At 36.6% G+C, this 19,054-nt stretch overlaps 1 pseudogene; it reads left to right on the plus strand.

Annotated features, from left to right (window-relative positions):
- The first annotated feature begins 3,862 nt into the window (after positions 1 to 3,862).
- LOC119625159 (large ribosomal subunit protein eL18 pseudogene) lies at positions 3,863 to 4,489 on the plus strand (annotated as a pseudogene).
- The last annotated feature ends 14,565 nt before the right edge of the window (positions 4,490 to 19,054 follow it).

Below are 19,054 nucleotides of genomic sequence, written 5' to 3' on the forward strand. Positions count from 1 at the left end.
TTTATTCATAGAGAATTATTTTTTACAGTGTCATCACTGAAATTTTTAAAATGGACTTTACAGTTAGGTGTAAACACAATCTAGTTCCCCATAGTCACTGTGAAGGTTTTATTTAACTATTTAATTGAATACACTTTTTGTAAAATTTTATTCACCTTCTCTTGAATTTGGATTGTGTAAGTTTTACGTTTCAGATATCTTCTATGAAAATAAAAGTAATTTTACATAATATGGCAACAAATGACTTCAACAAAGGACTGTGGTTCATAATATATTTTTACTAAAGGTTAGAAAACAGCAGAGGGTAGTTGGGAAAATGAAAAAGGAGCAGCTTTCTACTGAATACCAGATAACTTTCAAAAAATTTATTGGTCTTTATTCTTTATAGAGAAACTTGTACAAACTATGAAGCCCCAAGTTCCATAACTGTGATTATCTTCCTTAGCCTTGCTTTGTCCTCCAAGGCCTTTCTTTTATATTTCCCCTTATTTAAGTTCTTCTCTTGGCTCTACAGTTAATAGGATAAAAATGGAAACCTCTCTCCTGTTATTATCGATCCCAATACAAACCTCCTTCTTCTACACTATGTAAATGGGACCATTTGTTTCATCACCCCAAATACATGTTTTTATGACTTGCAAACTAAGAAGACATCTACCATGAATAGCAATACATTTGTAACTACGAAGACTTGATAATTGATTGGATATAGAATTAGAGAGAGGAAGCATTAAGAATAATTTTTAGATTTCTGGAACTGAGCACCTTGGAGTTCTTTATTGAAATAGGCAGTATAACCAAAAGCAATTTTGGGGAGAAGATGATGAAATCAGTTTGAATGCATCAATTTTTGAAGTATTAAATGGATTACTGTAGGGCTGGGATTTTACCTGGCTGGGGCTGCAGATGATAATGTGGCAAATAATTTGAGAGTATTGGCAAAAGAATAGTTGGCTGGAGCAAAGGATTTGAGAGTATTGGCAAAAGAATAGTTGGTTGAAGCAATGTGACACAAGGTCTGAGCTATTTAGGGAAGCAGGTGAAAACTAAATGGAATTAATAGGAAAATGTAAATAGGTAAAGGAACTAAAGATTTCAGTATGCTTAAAGAACAAATAGATAACGTGAGAGTTGGAAGAATGAATGCTAGTTTCAGGATTTCATAAATACTTCTGGGAGATGACTAAATACTTTCAGTCATGGAGATGACTGAAAATATAACCGACGTTGTTAGTGTTACAAAAGTAAGCAGAGTAAATAGCTGAAAATCTGGAAATGTTATTTTGCATTATCAAAGGACACCAGAATGCTGACAAGATTTAAGTTAGAAAAGAAGTATTTGAATAATGAGAAGCCATGCAATTGACAGATGAAAATGATAATAAGATAAATATCTCATTTATTAGATTGAGCTTAATTTCAAAGTAGGATTTACCTAGTGTTCTTGGAGCATCAGTGATCTGGAAGTTGCACTGAGTATTCAGGGGCATGCTAAGACCACTTCAAGCCCCAAATTAATGGAGTATAGAAGAATGAGTGGAGTTCAATTTAGAGGGTGGATAGGAAAGCAATCCCTCAGGAAAAAAGCTAGGATTCTTTTTTGAGAAGAAGAAGCAATATATGCATAAACTAGTGGTCTACACAACGTATTTTTGAAGATAGTAGTGTCAGAGGACAAAGAAGAAAAGTGGGGAAGGAGGCAGACAGTGGAAGTCGGGCTTAGATACAAGAAATCACAGGCCATATATAGATGAATGCATGGGGAGATGGACATATCAGTGGGCGGGGGAATTACTTTAGGAAAATGGCCAAGGATGGTGTTGATATGTTATTTGCTGTAGTGATCTGGCTTTACAAGTAAGTACTTCATCATTCTCTAAAGAGATGGGATAAATTTTACCTTTGTTGAGAAAATGTCCCTCACCCTGGTAGCAGCAATAATGGGACTAATTATTTTACAAGATCCTCACCATAATTAGCATATAGCACATACCTAGGAAATTTTGATTATATTCATTAAATCATTATGAATATTTATTAAATACTTCTATTACAGACACCATTGTAGAGATTACAGTTACAACAATTAGCAAGGCAAACAAAGTCCTGGCTCCCAAGGAGCTAAGCCTATGGAGCACATACTGATGTGAAAGTGCCCCCTCTCTGACAGGAAGTTGGAAATGAACTGTTGGCCAAAGTCCTTGAGTAACAAGAGACTTGAGTGTCTTGAGAAAAACTCCCTAGGCCCACTGAGGAGGAAGGATTAGCTAAACATTTTCTCATATGTTAAAGAGAAATTGGGCCAGGCGCGGTGGCTCACACCTGTAATCCCAGCACTTTGGGAGGCCAAGATGGGCAGATCACGAGGTCAACGGATCGAGACCATCCTGGCCAACGTGGTGAAACCCCGTCTCTACTAAAAATACAAAAATTAGCATGGTGTGGTGGCACACGCCTATAGTCCCAGCTACTTGGGATGCTGAGGCAGGAGAATCACTTGAGCTTGGGAGACGGAGGTTGCAATGAAGTGAGATCATGCTATTGTACTCCAGCCTAGGTGACAGAGTGAAACTCCATCTCAAAAAAAAAAAAAAGAAAGAAATTGACTACTTTCAGAGAATGATAATTCTGCTTCTTAGTTTTTAAAAAAGTGTATACAATGCATTAATGCCATGGATATAAGGCTAATTATTTATGGTTCCTATGGCAGTTTGAATTTTAATAAGGGGTGGGAACAGAATTCTTTTTTCTTTGTTTTGGAAGTTGCAAGAACTTGACTCTATAATGTAGAGACATTGTTAATAGTAGGTGGTGGAAAAGTTAAAGGTCTACATCTCTTTACACTGTTACTTGGGCAAGCATACCGAGTCCTGTGCGAGATATTCCAGTGAATCTTAAATATGAGCTAGAACATATGCTAATGTTTTCATTTGTAGGTATTTAGACACTTGTATGGCTTAATTAATATTTTTCTTCCATATTTGTTTTCTTACACTGATGCTCATAACATTTTTGAATAGAATGATAAGAAACATTTTTTTCCATGCCATTTTCATGCCATTCATTTAATATTTCTTTCATGATAACTGATTGGAAGTTTTCTGGGTAAAAATCATTTATTTATTTATTTAATAGGTAACAAAATATTTTATTAAAGAAAGTACTGGTTGGTTATTTTAATACTTTGTTTTGAAGATAATCAAGTCAGCTTTATCTTTCCATTCTACCTCCACTTTTTCTTATACTCTTTTCTCCCTTTTTCTTAATCTATACCTGTATGAGAAGTGGGCAGAGAAGGGGCAGAAAATATATTGCTACCCTCCCATCTTATGGCATATTGTCAGACTTTTTTGTGAAATTTCTCCAGCATTGAGAAGTATTTGATCTCTACTTGAAAATCAAGGTGCAATTTGAAATAGTCATAATGTGAATAAAGACTTATATTACTACACAGAGTTTTTATTCTTTCTAAAGTGGTGAATCTCATATTCCTGTTGTCTTCTGCTATAGATGATACATTAGAGGGATATGAAAAATTTCCATGGGAAAATATTTTTTTCTAAGAAACCCAGAATATACTAAATTTCACTTTTATTATATTACATTGTTGCATGTTTTATTAATTGGATAATAAAATTATTAAATATCTGTATGCATGGATATCTATATATAAGAAGATGGAGAGATTATGTGAACATTCCTAAATTATCTGATATACCTGTGTTCCTGATTTCTTATTTAAAGGCAGTTTCATAAAATGATCATTTATTTTCACCTAAGTACTCACGTTGAAGAAATAGCTCCATGCTCTTCAAAAGACTATGTGCTGCTTTCCGGACCTGGCAGAGCACGAGGTGCCATCATGGGAGTTGACATCTGCCACAACAAGGACCGAAAGGTTCGCCGCAAGGAGCCCAAGAGCCAGGATGTCTGCCTGAGGCTGTTGGTCAAGTTGTACAGGTTCCTGGCCAGAAGAACCAATTCCACATTCAACCAGGTTGTGCTGAAGAGGTTGTTTATGAGTCACAGCAACCGGCCGCCTCTGTCCCTTTCCGGGATGATCCAGAAGATGAAGCTTCCTGGCTGGGAAAACAAAACGGCCGTGGTTGTGGGGACCACAACGGATGATGTGCTGGTTCAGGAGGTGCCCAAACTTAAGGTATGTGCACTACGCGTGACCTGCCGGGCCCGCAGCCGCATCCTCAGGGCAGGGGGCAAGATCCTCACTTTCGACCAGCTGGCCCTGGACTCCCCCAAGGGCTGTGGCACTGTCCTGCTCTCCGGTCCTTGCAAGGGCCTAGAGGTGTACTGGCATTTCAGCAAGGCCCCAGGAAGCCCACACAGCCCCACCAAACCCTATGTCCGCCCCAAGGGCCGGAAGTTCGAGCATGCCAGAGGCCGACGGCCAGCCGAGGCTACAAAAACTAACCCTGGATCCTACCCTCTTATTAAAAAGATTTTGAATGCTATGTGCTTATCATCAGTGTAGTGGCACTGGTTTTATTATTTTCTAATGTTTTTTAGAAATTAATAAAGCTAAATTAATTTCAAAAATTTTAAATTTTAATCCTGACAAAACAAAAATTCAAAAACTTTAGCAACCACTTAGAAAAGCCGGGATAATAGACTTAAATATTATATTTTTAAGTGTTATTACTTAGGGTATTTGGGTAGAAATACTTCCTCTAACCTTAAAAATGCTAAATTCCCTTTGTTTCCAAACTGAACAAATGTTATTAATGTGAAATGCCACTTTAATAAACAGGTCTATGTTTATTATCTCCGTTACTGAGACTCTGTAGACTAAAGTTTTTTTTTCTTTTTTTTGAGACGGAGTCTCGCTCTGTCTCCCAGGCTGGAGTGCAGTGGTGCGATCTCCACTCAATGCAAGCTCCATCGCCTCCCAGGTTCACGCCATTCTCCTGCCTCAGCCTCCCGAGAAGCTGGGCCTACAGGCGCCCGCCACCTCGCCCGGCTAATTTTTTTGTATTTTTAGTAGAGAGGGGGTTTCACCATGTTCGCCAGGATGGTCTCGATCTCCTGACCTCGTGATCCGCCCGTCTCGGCCTCCCAAAGTGCTGGGATTACAGGCGTGAGCCACAGCGCCCAGCCAGACTAAAGATTTTTTGAAAAAATAAATCTGTTCTTGAATTTAACTCTTAAGGACAGGGTTCATGGTATTGAAATGGCATAACTATCATATGATAAGTATAATGATATATATTGATAATATGTTAAATTTTTCAAATAATTATGTAAAATTATTTCCGGGTTCACACAATCCTTTGTGGGCAATAAATATGTCACAAATATGAACGAGATGGCCAGGTAAAAATGATGTGCACCAAGGCAGGTGCGGTGGCTCACGCCTGTAATTCCAGCACTTTTGGAGGCAGAGGCAGGTGGATCACCTGAGGTTAGAAGTTCGAGAGCAGCCTGACCAACATGCTGAAACTACGTCTCTACTAAAAATACAAAAATTAGCCAAGCATGGTGGTGGGCGCCTGTTATCCCAGCTAGTCGGGAGGCTGAGCAGGAGAATCATTTCAGTCCGGGAGGCAGAGATTGCATTGAGCTGAGATTGTGCCACTGCACTCCAGCCTGGGTGACAGAGCAAGACTCTGTTTAAAAAAACAAAAATGATATGCACCTGTACTCCCAGCTGCTCGGGAGGCTGAGATGGAAGAATAACTTGAGCCCAGGAGTTCCCGGCCATCCTGGGCAACATACTGAGACTGTCTTAAAAAAATTATTTTTAATGATAGAGAGTGATAGTACTTATGCCCAAGTGAAGGACACGTGTCTCCTCTTAAGTGCATTGGAATTAGAATTTTAAAAGATAAATATTCTGCTAGTCATTTACACACTGTTCCCATCACTTTGCTAATTCTACATCATTCTTTACTACCATTTTGAAAGGTTCTCTGTGAAGTGGCAAATTTTGGGACTAAACACGTTTCTATTTGAAAAAAAAAATTATTTTTTTCACTCAAAATACAAAGGCATACACTTGTATGTGATTCTTGTGAATATACAATCTTCTCTCTCTACTTGATGTGACTTTTCTAGAAGGACTTTGAGGCATGAATATGAATCAGGCCATTTTTGCTTCCCAGTATTCTTCCTTACATCTAGGTCAGAATACATCATCATCACGATGTTTGAGCCGACTCTTCAAATAGAACATATTGTTATAATAATTACCAAGCCCTAGCCTCTTATATTTGAGCTGCTCTCCTAAGTAAGAATTTGATTCATAACATATTGTAGGAATCTATGCATTTTAATTGTCCTTCTCTATAACCTGACTATGAAGCACTCCAATGTCAAGGATGTTGAATAATTCATCTCTGTCTTCTAGCACTTACCGCAGTTCCTTGCATATGATAATTCTACTTACAATTTATTGAAAATCTTCTCTATGCTAGGCACTTTAGTAATTACTCAATGTAACCTTAGCTAATTAATAAATTAATGAATGAAAGTTGAGTTAGTACTTCATGTTTGATGGCTAGAAGAAAAAGAAAAAGATTCATTTGTTCCATTCTGAGGGTGAAAGGACTGGTGTAATTGGAAATGGGTGCAGATAGTAGCAGACTCACAGTGTCGGGCCGGACTTAGTATCTGCTAGTCTGATGCCCATAAAGGAGAAAACCACTGCAAGAGAAGAAACTATTGGAAAAATACCACTTGTGGAAAATGCATTACTGTAGTTTTAAATAAGTTTATAGAATTTAACAGATAAATATTACTATAGAACAATATATTTCAAAATCAAAATAAAATATAATAGCATTAGACTGTTGGGCAATAATTATTCATGGATAACTATTATTTCTATGCATCTTAAGAATGAGGCACTTTTGAAAAGGCAGTCTCATGCATACAATCTTTGACCAGCATGAGGCCACAAACATTTGCTTTATATAAAACATTTATTTTATATAAAATTCCCATTATAAAACTTTTGTGTTCTCTAAGTTCAAGGTCCCTAGGAACTTCTGCAAAGCAACTCACTATTTATATCATTTAATCCTCTTCATGGTACCCTTTACAAATTGTGGAAAGGTGACTAGTACAAAAGAATAATGATATACTAGCTACTGATATTGATCTGTGTAATAAAGTATTTTCTGCCTCTGACTGAGGAGTCTTGTGTCTCTACCATAATCTGTGAAACTGTGGCCGTCTCACATGACAACCTGCGAATAGAGTAAAATCTCAGTCCCTTCAGAGCTCTTGACATAGACCTGCCTGGAATTAGGTGTTCATTAACATTAGCCATGTTTGACAATACCCTACCATCTTTTCTTAGTATCTTTTTCCAGCTCTGAGAATTTTAAAGTAAATGGGAAAATGTAACAAATACTAATTAATACTTCTCAATGATGGCATAATTGCCAGTAAAATCATCCACTTTGGTATCACTGTATAACTTTTATAGAGGAAAATATGACATGAAAGTAGGCTGGGGTAGAAAATTCACCATGGATTTAGATATTGATCTACATTCATATTTTAAGGACATAAGTAAGGCAAGTAATAACTGTAATAATCTACATAAGTAATGGAAAGACTGTTTTGATACTTGCATAAAGGTATTTGAAATATAATTATTAAAATATACAGAAGTTTTTAAATCAATACATATATGTGGTGCACTTTAAAAATCTGTGGGTTGTGGGCTCAGGATAATTTTATTTAATTTTCCTTACTGAAATAAAAAAGATCTACTAAGAATAAGTATTCCTGTGTAATGAGAAAAAAAGTTTTAAAGAGTTTCTATGCTGAATATTTTAAATATCCACACATTACTGAAATCTGTAGACCACAGAGCATGGCAGATTCTCATGTTGGAATTGTGAAGTTAAATATTGTTGAGTTACTCCAATGGAGCATATGTTTGTGACTTAGTCTCTCACCTCTAATAATAGTCTTATTATAATTGCACTGCAAAAAGTGTTGGTTTTAAAACATCAGATTATTAGGGAAAAATGCAATAAAATATTCTAAAATATTTTAATACTTACAAACACTTAAAAAGCTTTAAAGAAGGCTTTAAAGCAACTGTCTTTTAATTCCTTTTTAAATGTTCTTTTTAAAATTTTTTCAATGCAATACTTAATATATTTAAGCAGCAATTTCAAAGAAATACTTTTCTGGTTATTCTGTTTGAAGGGTCTTTAACAATATAATATAGTGTATACAGTACAATTCTTTAAAGGAGCTCGGAAGATATAGTGTATGTATAGAGCCAGTCCAAGTCCCAAAACTGAAGAACTTGGAGTAGTCTGGTGTTCAAGGGCAGGAAGCATCCAGCACAGAAGAAAGATGTAGGCTGGGAGGCTATGCCAGTCTGGTCTTTTCACATTTTTCTGCCTGTTTTATATTCCAGCTGCACTGGCAGCTGATTAGATGGTGCCCACCCAGATTAAGGGTAGGTCCCCTTTCCCAACCCACTGACTCAATCTCCTTTGGCAACACTCTCACAGACACACCCAAGATCAATACTTTGCATCTTTCAGTCCAATCAAGTTGACCCTCAGTATTAACCATCACACTATGTGAGGTCAATCATATCATGGTAAATAAGATCTCTGTTGGGCTCCCTTACTTGCATTCAAGTATCATTTTTCATTAGAATATAACTGCACATGGGCAGGGTCTAATGTTTATGGAATGCAGTGTTCCAAACAATGTCTATTCATTTTCATACACAATTTTACCTTGTAGCATGTTGTGTGAGGGATCCCCAAAGCCACCCTCAGGCTTGATCATTTACTAGGACATGCAGGACTCATAAGCTGCTATATTCATGTTTATGGTTATCATCATGAAATAATACAGATCAAAATCAGCAAAAAGAAAAAGTGCATGGGGTGAAGTCCAGGAGAAACCAAGAGTAAGCTTCCAGGTGTTTCCTCCCAGTGAAGTCAAACATGGATGTATTTACTCTCAAAGAAATAAAAGGTGACAACATGTGTAAGGTGTTGCCAATCTGGGAAGCTCACATGAGCCTTTCTTCAGGGTTACTACTGGAAGTTAGTCACCTAAGCATGACTGACCTCAGCTATCAGATTCCAACACCATTACCTCCTTCCCTCCCACTATGTCCTCAGCAAAATCAGGCATTCACCTTAAATTATAGTGTAAAAACACTGACGCTGCCCATAGATCTAGATATATTGCCAGAGGAACTCAGCGAAGATAAACTTATTGAAATAAATGAGGAAAATAGTTGTGATGAAAAGGATCAAGAAGTCCCAGAAGGAATGATCCTGGCCAAAAAAAAAAAAAAAAAAAATTACGCTAAACGAACTCTAGGAGATATTTCCCAATATTGAAAGTGAAAAGGATAACATGTTGTTAGATGATTCAAACCTAAAGAGCTGTATGACAAATTGTCATGGCATAGAAAAGACTATTGTTCCATACTGCAAGTTATGGTGAGTAGGAATTAAGTACTGTTTAAACTACTCTTGTGCATTTTAAATTTTTTTTTACAAAAATACAACTTAATGTTTAATGTTTAACGGTTTAAGTTGGTACACTAAGTAAATATTAGTTTTATTAGTTTTTCATTTCCTGATACATTTATAACTGAAAGAGAGTTTTTAATGTTTTGACAAAAAAATTTTTAAAGGTCATGGGACAATTGTACTTTTTCCTATTGATTGTTTTTAAAGTGTTTTTTGTTTCTAATTGTGGTAAGAAACATATAACATAAATTGTACCACGTTAATTATTTTTAAGTGCATAGTTCAACAGTGTTAATTATATTTACATTGTTGAGCAACAGATTTTCAGAACATTTCCATCTTGCAAAACTAAATCAACAACTCTACATTTTCTCTTTCCCCCGGCCCCTGTTAACCACCATTCTACTTCCTGTTTTTATGAATTTGACTACTTTAGATATCTCATATAAGTGAAATCAATACTATTTGTCTTTTTGTGATTGACTTATTTGACTTAGCATGATGTTCTTAGGATTTGTCCATGCTGTAAAATGTGACAGAATTTCCTCTTTTTTAAGGCTAAATAATGCATCATACACATATGCCATCTTTTGTTTATCCACTCATCTGTAGATGGACAGTTAGTCCCTGTCTCCAGAGAAATATACTTGGAAAATAAATTTTATTAAGTGTTCACATAGCCTTAAAGAAAAATGTTCACATTCAGACACATTCATACTTATGCTCAGATGATAATACACTAATGTATATGTATAGATGTTCCTTTCACTGAGTTATTAATACTTTAATTTCAAAGACTCTTACAATCGAGGCCGGGCGCGGTGGCTCACGCCTGTAATCCCAGCTCTCAGGGAGGCAGAGGCGGGAGGATAGCTTGAGCCCAGGAGTTCGAGACCTGCCTGGGTAATATAGCGAGACCCCGTTCTCCACAAAAAGGAAAAAAAAAAAAAAAAAAAAAAAAAAAGACAAAGACTCTTACAATCATTATCAGCCTGCAGATTTATTTATAGTCCTTCATGTTTCTAGGATTAATATTTTCATCTGCTATTTTGAACATGCATTCATCCAACAGGTGTTTACTTCTGCTACATTCCAGAAGCTGTGCTGGGTGCTTGGAATACATAAATTTATAAGCTCTTTGTCATATTAGAAAGTATATTTTCACATGGGGAGAAAGTAAACAAGTATGTATCATAAACAAGAAAATTGAGTAGTATGTTAGACAGTAGGTATTCTGGGAAAAAAAATATAGAGAGCAAGATGAAGCAGGTTGGATGTAGAGGAGACAGTAGGTAAGTTGCAGTGCTTAATAAGATGGTCAGGGAAGTCTTTAGTGAACAAACTTACATGTGGTGAAGGCTTTGTCCTTGTGGGTGTAGGGTGAAGAAGATAATCTAAGTGGCGCAAACAGCCAGTGAAAAGCTCCTAAGGCAGGAGCAAACCTCATATGTTCAAAGAAAGTAGAATCCAGTGTAGCTTGAGCAGAGGCAACAAGGGTAGGAAAGGTAGTGGATGAGATCAGACAGGGGGCTCTGACCATTGAGAGGACTCTGGCTTTCACTGTGAGGAAATGGGAACAAAGCCATATCAGGGTTTTGAGTAGAGGACTAAGTGAATGGACTCTCTTTGTTAAATGGCTCACTCCAGCTACAGTGTTCAGAAAAGTCCATGGGGCTAGGGGACAAAAATGGAAATGAAGAGATCACAGCAGAGATACTGTAGTTATCCAGACAAAACATTATGTTGGTGTCTGTGAAAATAGTGAGGACTCACTGGGTTTTAGATATATTTGAAAAGTAGAGAATTGGGTTTCCTAAAGGGATGGATTTGGAGTGTAAATGATGACAAGCTTTGGCCTGATTATTTGAATGTATAGAACTATTAATCATCTGAGATGAGGAAAGTTATTGGAGAAGCAAATCTCTGGGAAAAAAATCAATTAAGTTTGACAACTTGATTTTGAGAATTTGATATTATTAAAAGGAGAATGCTATAAAGTCAGTATGTTAAAGAAGTTTTGAGTTATGGAGATAGGTATGAGCTTTAGATTTGTATTTGGAAGTTGAGAAATCAACAGTTTTGAAATCAGGGTCAACTACATAATAGGTGGGATCCAGGGCAATAAAATGTGAAATACCCTGTTCAAAAGACAGAAAAGCCATTTTTTTAAATTCAGCACTCTCTCTTTCAAGGAGTGAGTTCACATCCTCTTAGACACTCAGGTCCCCACCTGGCAGCAAAGGGCACAGGCCCCCAATTTTAACCCCCCTTACACCTGCATCCAGGCCCCTTGCAGGCTCAGAAGGTGGCAGTGATTGCTGGGTGTGGGCAATAAAGCAGGAGGCAGAGAACCTATCTTGGAGAGGTGGAGGGGTGGTGGAAGGAGAGAACGTATGCACCTACTGCGAAATGTAAGCCCTATAGCTTTAAATGACTTTGAATTTCTCTGTGGAATTTTATAAGACAGATTATATTACTCAATGATTTAAGCACAGGGGTGTATTTTCTTTTTGTTTCTTGTTTTTGTTTTTTGTTGTTGTTGTTGTTTGTTTTGAGACGGAATCTTGCTCTGTTGCCCAGGCTGGAATACAATGGCATGTACTCAGCTCACTGTGACCTCCGCCTCCCAGGTTCATGCGATTCTCCTGCCTCAGCCCCCCGAGTAGCTGGGATTACAGGCGCCACCACCACACCCGACTACTTTTTGTATTTTTAGCAGAGACGGGGTTTCACCATGTTGACCAGGCTGGTCTCAGACTCCTGACCTCAGGTGATCCGCCTGCCTCAGCCTCCTAAAGTGCTGGGATTACAGACGTGAGCCACCGCGCCCCGCCGCACGTGGGTGTATTTGCTTAACATTTGGGCAGCCTGTGATTTTAAAGAAATCCTTTGGACAAAACCAAGATGGTCAAATCATTAATCTACTAATTTTTTTCCACAAACACTTTCTTGATCATTTAATATAATCTTTAAATCCCTAGGATAAATTTTTCAAAAGATTAAGTAAAATTATATTATTAACATTTATTTTAAAATTGTGTCTCTTATTTGAATACTCTTAAGACATTTATGTAAATAGCAATCCTTTTTATAGATAAATACACGTTACAAAATATCAGTTGACTATTTTAAATAACATAATTTTTGATGTTTATTTTAAAAGCATCTTATTACAATATTAGCATTTCTAATTTTGTTTTACCACCCACATAACAGTTTTTTAATGTGTAAAACCTGAGTTGTTAGAATCAACTTAGCACATAGCACATTTATGCAATGATAATTATAACAAGATTGTACTAAAAGCTTTCATTTCTAACCTTGATTCATCACTATTGACTTTAAAATGGAAGATGTACCTTTCTTTAAAAATTACGGAGATGCAAGATTAAAAACACAAAATAGTAAAAATGCATGTTAGAATAAATATAAAATAAAAAGAAATAGTGGAGTTTTGGAAAGAATAGTTACAAGGATAAATGCTTTTTCAGGAAGTAGACTATATACCAAAGCAATTCCAAAATTAAGTGTAATTATTTTTAACAGTGGTAGTTAATTCTTCTGAGACATACACATAGTTCTGTATTTTAAATATTTTCCATGCTGTTTTATGTTGGAAGTGACTTGTCATGGACATTAAATTTATGCAAAGTAAATTGTACTATACATTTATTATATTTAATGTAAATAATGATTCATATTTTAAAGATGATTGTTTATATGCGGAATAATGCTTTGATAGAAATAGTGAAATTATAGTCATAGTGAAAATATATCAGCAATATTCCTACAAATTAGTGTATGGTAAAATCTAGTTCTGGTTTTTACAGAAGCTAACTTATTAAACTTATTTAACCCATTTTAAAACATGCTTATTAAAAGGTCCTTCACTTTTGCCTATTTTATTCCTTGTCCTGACAGAAAAATGTAAGAGTTTCTGGCTGCTCTGTGACGCAGCCAGCTGCACGTTTTCCTCTGCAGGTTGAACCTAATAACGATGTTCAGGTTCTTGCCCAAAACACTACAGAAACTTGCCCTGGCCCTGAGCCAAGTTCCTTAAAGTTTCCTATAAACTCCATGCACCTTAGCCCCTCTTTGTGAATATATTGAGATAGAACATCCCTTGTATCACTTTCCTTTGGAGGACACACTGCAGCCCCACCGCTCCCAGTACAAGTAAGTTCCTCTGATAAATGCTTTCAATTGATCACCCTGGCATTTAGTGCTTCTTTCTTTGGAACCAGAACTGACCTCTCTTAAGATGGTTTGGGACACTTCCTCTTGGGAATACCTCTGCCATCACTTTTGGGGTGACTACAGGCTCAGGTTCTGCAGGACAGAACCTGTGCTTAATTAAAAACAGCCATTTTAATTAAAAATGAGAAAATAAGCAGGCTGGTTGCCATTTTGTTCACCTTCTTTCATTGTTTCCTTTTTCCCTTTTCTCCATTATTATTTTGGAATATCGAATTCGTCTGTGAGATTTACTTGCAGATTGATCTTTTTAGGTGCTTGCACTTCTTTTGGTGGCATATAAAACGTAGCATTAAATGTTCAATTTTGTATTCTTTCCAATTTTTGAGGTTTTTACTTCTCTTCAATTGTAATTTGAGATCGTCTATAAGAGGCAAAATTTCTCATTTTAATTTTGTCTTAACCTCCAAAAATTATTGCCTACAGTGTCAGAATTGTTATCAAGGATTGTTTTTGTGTAATGGAGGGAAGATAACTATCAGAATATCGATCATTTGACATTCTTACTCCTCACATTAAATAAATGATAAATATTCTGTATTTATGTAATTAATAATGTAATCAAATCATTCATTTTGAAAAATTCAGGTGAAATTTATAAGATAATTTATATAATGGCAAGTTGCTTAGTGTCTCTAGGTGAGCCTATAATTGCATTATGAATGCCCCTGTAATCAGCACTGATAGCAGTCTCAGATGTGTTCTACTTGTTCCCATGAAGAGAGGTGCTCAAGCATTCTGTTTTGAATGAAAACTCCTTTTAACATGCATGGATCTATTATGTTATATATCCTCATATAAATTTCCCATCTTTTAAACTTTAGGAAATACGTATATGAATGTGAATAATCAATCAATGAATAGGTTTTAATTATCTTTAACTTCTCCATGTTGTTGGAATTTAGAATTTCTCTAACAGAGCAAGCTTGACACTTCTATATGTAACCAAATATTCAAGATTCATGAGACTTATAATTTAGGCTCATTTTCTTCATTTTTTAATTGAAAGCATTCAACTCTGTATATAAAACTCCTTCCCTTCCTAAGAAATAAAACCAAAATCATGCCTGTCTAAAAGCAGAAAATTAAGTTAGATTGTGAGTGTGTCCCATTTAAAGCAGCTCTATTTTATGCCTTACAGTTTTAAGTGGACCAACTTATTTAAGTAACTGAACATAGGCTTAGAAGGGAAAATCTAACAACTGGAACAGTGTGATGATGATATCTTGTAAATTTCCCTCCTCTGTGATCCATTGGCTTGTTTAAGCTTTATTTTTATGTTTCCTTTTTTCTCTTCTGTAGGTTATTTCCTGTAGAGCCAGTAGAAGAAAGTGAGGGTTATTTTTCTGTTCTTGCTATTGAAAAAAAAAAAATCTCTGTTTCACATTCAGTGTTTTGTTCTGCTCTAAATATCTTAGGTAATATGCATATCTATAGGTATTGCCTAAGGCATAAAATAATGTAACACAAAATTAATGAAATGGGTTCTCTTATTTCTTTTTTGAAGAGTGTGTCAATGTTTATGAAAATAATAAGTTGACTTCAGTAGCTAGGTTCACTAGCAAGTTGTTCTTTTTATTAATAGAATTGTTGCTGGATAAACATTTTGATCAGAGACATGCTCACTGGAGGTCTTTCTAAGGACAGTTTGCTAGTGATGTCAAATTAAGAAGTGCAGGCTAATGTTCTGGGACCTCCTGTATACTAAAGCCAACATAACAGGCTTAGATAAAGTACCCTGTTCCTGTCAATGTTAGATGGGTTGTATAAGCTTTGTCTGGCCAGCTTGTGAAATTATCTTTCCAAGAGAGACAAGAAGGGTGGAGATGTTATTTAAATAAGTATCAAAAGTACCCTCTGCTTAGTTATTCAGGGCCAAAAAATTAGCATAAAAATCCTAGTTCTGTGAAAATGTACATTTTCTCAAACAACATTAGGCAACCCATAAGCTTTAGACAAACAACTGGCACATTGCTTCTGACATGAAAAATGAACCCCAACCACATGGAAAGCACACTCCAGCTATAATACTTGTCTTCTCATCATGGATCATAGCGTTGGCCTGGAGTCTTCCATTCCTCTTTGCTGAAGTAATAGCACTGAGAGAAGCCAGTATCTTGAGGCTTTCCGTTGTGTTCAGGTCTGAATCATGGCCCTACACAGGCAAAATGTGTTAAAGTGGTTGGCAATATAATGACCGAGAAGTGTTAGCCCTTTTGGCAAAATGCAGGCTAGCATAAGGTTGCTCCATATGTGCTTCCAATGAAGTGCTGATTTGCCAGATCTCTCAAACAGCCTAGCCATGAGCACTGCGAGCATTGGAAATTTACAATAATGGTAAATGAAACAGCAAAATAGCCTTTCATTAACTTCACATCTGAAGTAAGAACAGAATTCTAGGTCATGAGAATGTCTTATTTTTGAAATGCAGTCAAAATCATTTATGATGTACAATGATTGAGTTTTGGGACAAGAGGAAGCAATGACATAAATTTATTTCAAGTTTCTCATATTTGGATGAGAAAACAGAAATCTAGAGAAATTAAATATAATGTCCATAAAATAAATAAAATGAAAATGTAATCTAGGTTTTCAAACCCTGGGTTATGAACTCTTGTAACTGTACAAAAGTGACTTTACCCTGCGGAGAGTTAAACTAGTAATTTGTTCATTTATTTGGCAAATATGTTTTGAGACTAGTGGTACGTCAAGTACTGACCCTAGGAACTGAAGATAAAGAGGTAAGTCAGACAACAGGGTGTTGCGGGAAGTCAGGGACCCCGAACGGAGGGACCGGCTGAAGCTGTGGCAGAAGAACATAAATTGTGAAGATTCATGGACATTTATTAGTTCCCCAAATTAATACTTTTATAATTTCTTATGTCTGTATTTACTGCAATCTCTGAACATAAATTGTGAAGATTTCCTGGACACTTATCACTTCCCCAATCAATAATTTCCTATGCCTGTCTTTACTTTAATCTCTTAATCCCATCATCTTCTTTGTAAACTGAGGAGGATGAATGTTGCCTCAGGACCCTGTGATTGTGTCAACTGCACAAATTGTTTGTAGAGCATGTGTGTTTGAACAATATGAAATCTGGGCATCTTAAAAAAGAACAGGATAACAGTGATGTTCAGGGAACAAGAGAGGTGACTTTGAACTGGCCACCGGTGAGCCGGACGGAACAGAGCTATATTTCTCCTCTTTCATACGCAAATGGGAGAAATATCACTGAATTCTTTTTCTCAGCAAGGAACATCCCTGAGAAAGAGAATGCGCCCTGAAGGTAGGCCTATAAACGGCCCCTTTAGAAGTGTGTGCCTTCTTTTATGGTCGAAACCGAAGGGATGAAATAAGCCCCCGTCTCCTGTAGCGCTCCCAGGCTTATTAGGAGGAGGAAAATTCCCACCTAATAAATTTTGGTCAGACAGGTTGTCTGCTCTCAAACCCTGTTTCCTGATAAGATGTTATCAACAACAATGCGTGCCCGAAACCTCATTAGCAATTTTAATTTTGCCTCATCCAGTGGTTCTGTGATCTCGCCCTGCCACCATTTGCTTTGTGATATTTTATTACCTTGTGAAGTATGTGATCTCTGACCCACACCCTCTTCGTGCACTCCCTCCCCTTTTGAAAATCGCTAATAAACCTTGCTGGTTTTACAACTTGGGGAACATCACGGATCCTGCGGACATGTGATGTCTGCCCTGACACCCAGCTTTAAATTTCTCTCTCTTGTGCTCTTTCCCTTTATTTCTCAACCCAGCCGAGACACTTAGGAAATAGAAAAGAACCCATGTTAAACATCAGGAGCGGGTTCTCCCGATAAGGGGATTTACGGAGCTTAAATTCTAGGGTGGGAAGACAAAGAATAATTAAGTAGAAAAAAAAAATTAAAAAAATTTCAGATGAAGAAAAATATTGCTAAATTATTCAGTCAATCAAATAGCCAATCAATCAAATAGCCAGTGTGAAGAGAGAATGGGGAAGGTTACTTTAGATTTAATGGTGAAAGAAGACATTCCTGAGAAAATGATATTTGAGCTGATATGTTAATAGTAAAAATAAATCATCCTATTACATGGTCTTGGGGAGAACATTTCAGGCAGAAGGAACACAAAGTGTTAAGGCCTTAAAATGAAAATGATCCTCATGTGTAAAGGAATAAAAGGAAAGCCATGGTGGCAATAGTAGATTTGACAAGGAGGAGAGTCTTGTAGGATGAGGTAGAAGAGGCAGCCACTCTCCAGATTATGAAAAGTTTAGTAAACCAGAGTAATAATTGCTGTTTTGTTCTATATGTAATGGAATAGTTTTCTAGGGTGTTAAAGAGGGTAGTGACATCATCCTATTTGTATTTTGGAAAGATAACCCTGGCAGGAAAGGTAAGGAGGAGTAAGAATGCATTTATGGAGACTGCTTTGGAGTCCAGGCAAGATAAATGGTGGCTTGGACAAGAATTTTAATATTGGAAATAGAACATAATATGGAGACAAAGTTGAAGAATTTGTTTATGGATAAATTTTAGGGATGAGGGAAAAGGGAGTGTCAACAATAACTTCTGAGATTGGGCTTGAGTAATTTGTTAAATAGAAATGGACTTTGTCTAGATAGAGAAGGAACCAAAAAGAAGTAGGAATTTTTGTTAGGTGGGGGAAGATAATCCAGAGTTGCATTTTGGTCATAGAAGAAGTTTGAGATAGTCATCTAAAATTCCTGGGAAAGTATCAGGACGTAGTAGTGTATAAAACAATGCAAGTTAGAGGAACAATCAGAGCTATACAGGTATCTTTCTCAGTTGGCGTTGGGTCAGCATGTCTTGAAGTGTACCTCTAGGTATATGGAACATCTAGGGGGAGAGTTGTTTTGCTGCTTTCAGAGTCCTCTTTCTCCATCATTCTCAAACATCTCCAAGTTAGAGAACATATTATTAGACTATACTACTGCTCCTCAATGTACCCCTCTACAGGTTCTCAGGTTGTTCTTATTCCCCGAAAATTTTAGGATATAATCTCCATGCTTTCTCTCCAATACTACTCTTTTCATAGTCTTAATTCTGAATATCCATATGGGCAGTCATTCCCCTATCCTAGCTTCAGAGTTTCATGATCTGTAATAATCTTCTACCCCAACATATCTACTTACTCAGTCACTTAACATCTAGATCTTGCCTCTGCCTCCACAGACTTAAATTTGAGCATCCTATTTCCTAACTGCCATCTTCTGCCTTTCTTGTGGTCCCTCTTGAACTTAGATTCCAGCTATTCTCCCACCGATATTTGACTGATTTTTCTCCTCTTTTTTCTTCCAAGATTCT

The sequence above is a fragment of the Chlorocebus sabaeus genome, chromosome 10 (genome assembly GCF_047675955.1).
Source record: "Chlorocebus sabaeus isolate Y175 chromosome 10, mChlSab1.0.hap1, whole genome shotgun sequence".
Classification (NCBI taxonomy): Eukaryota; Metazoa; Chordata; class Mammalia; order Primates; family Cercopithecidae; genus Chlorocebus; species Chlorocebus sabaeus.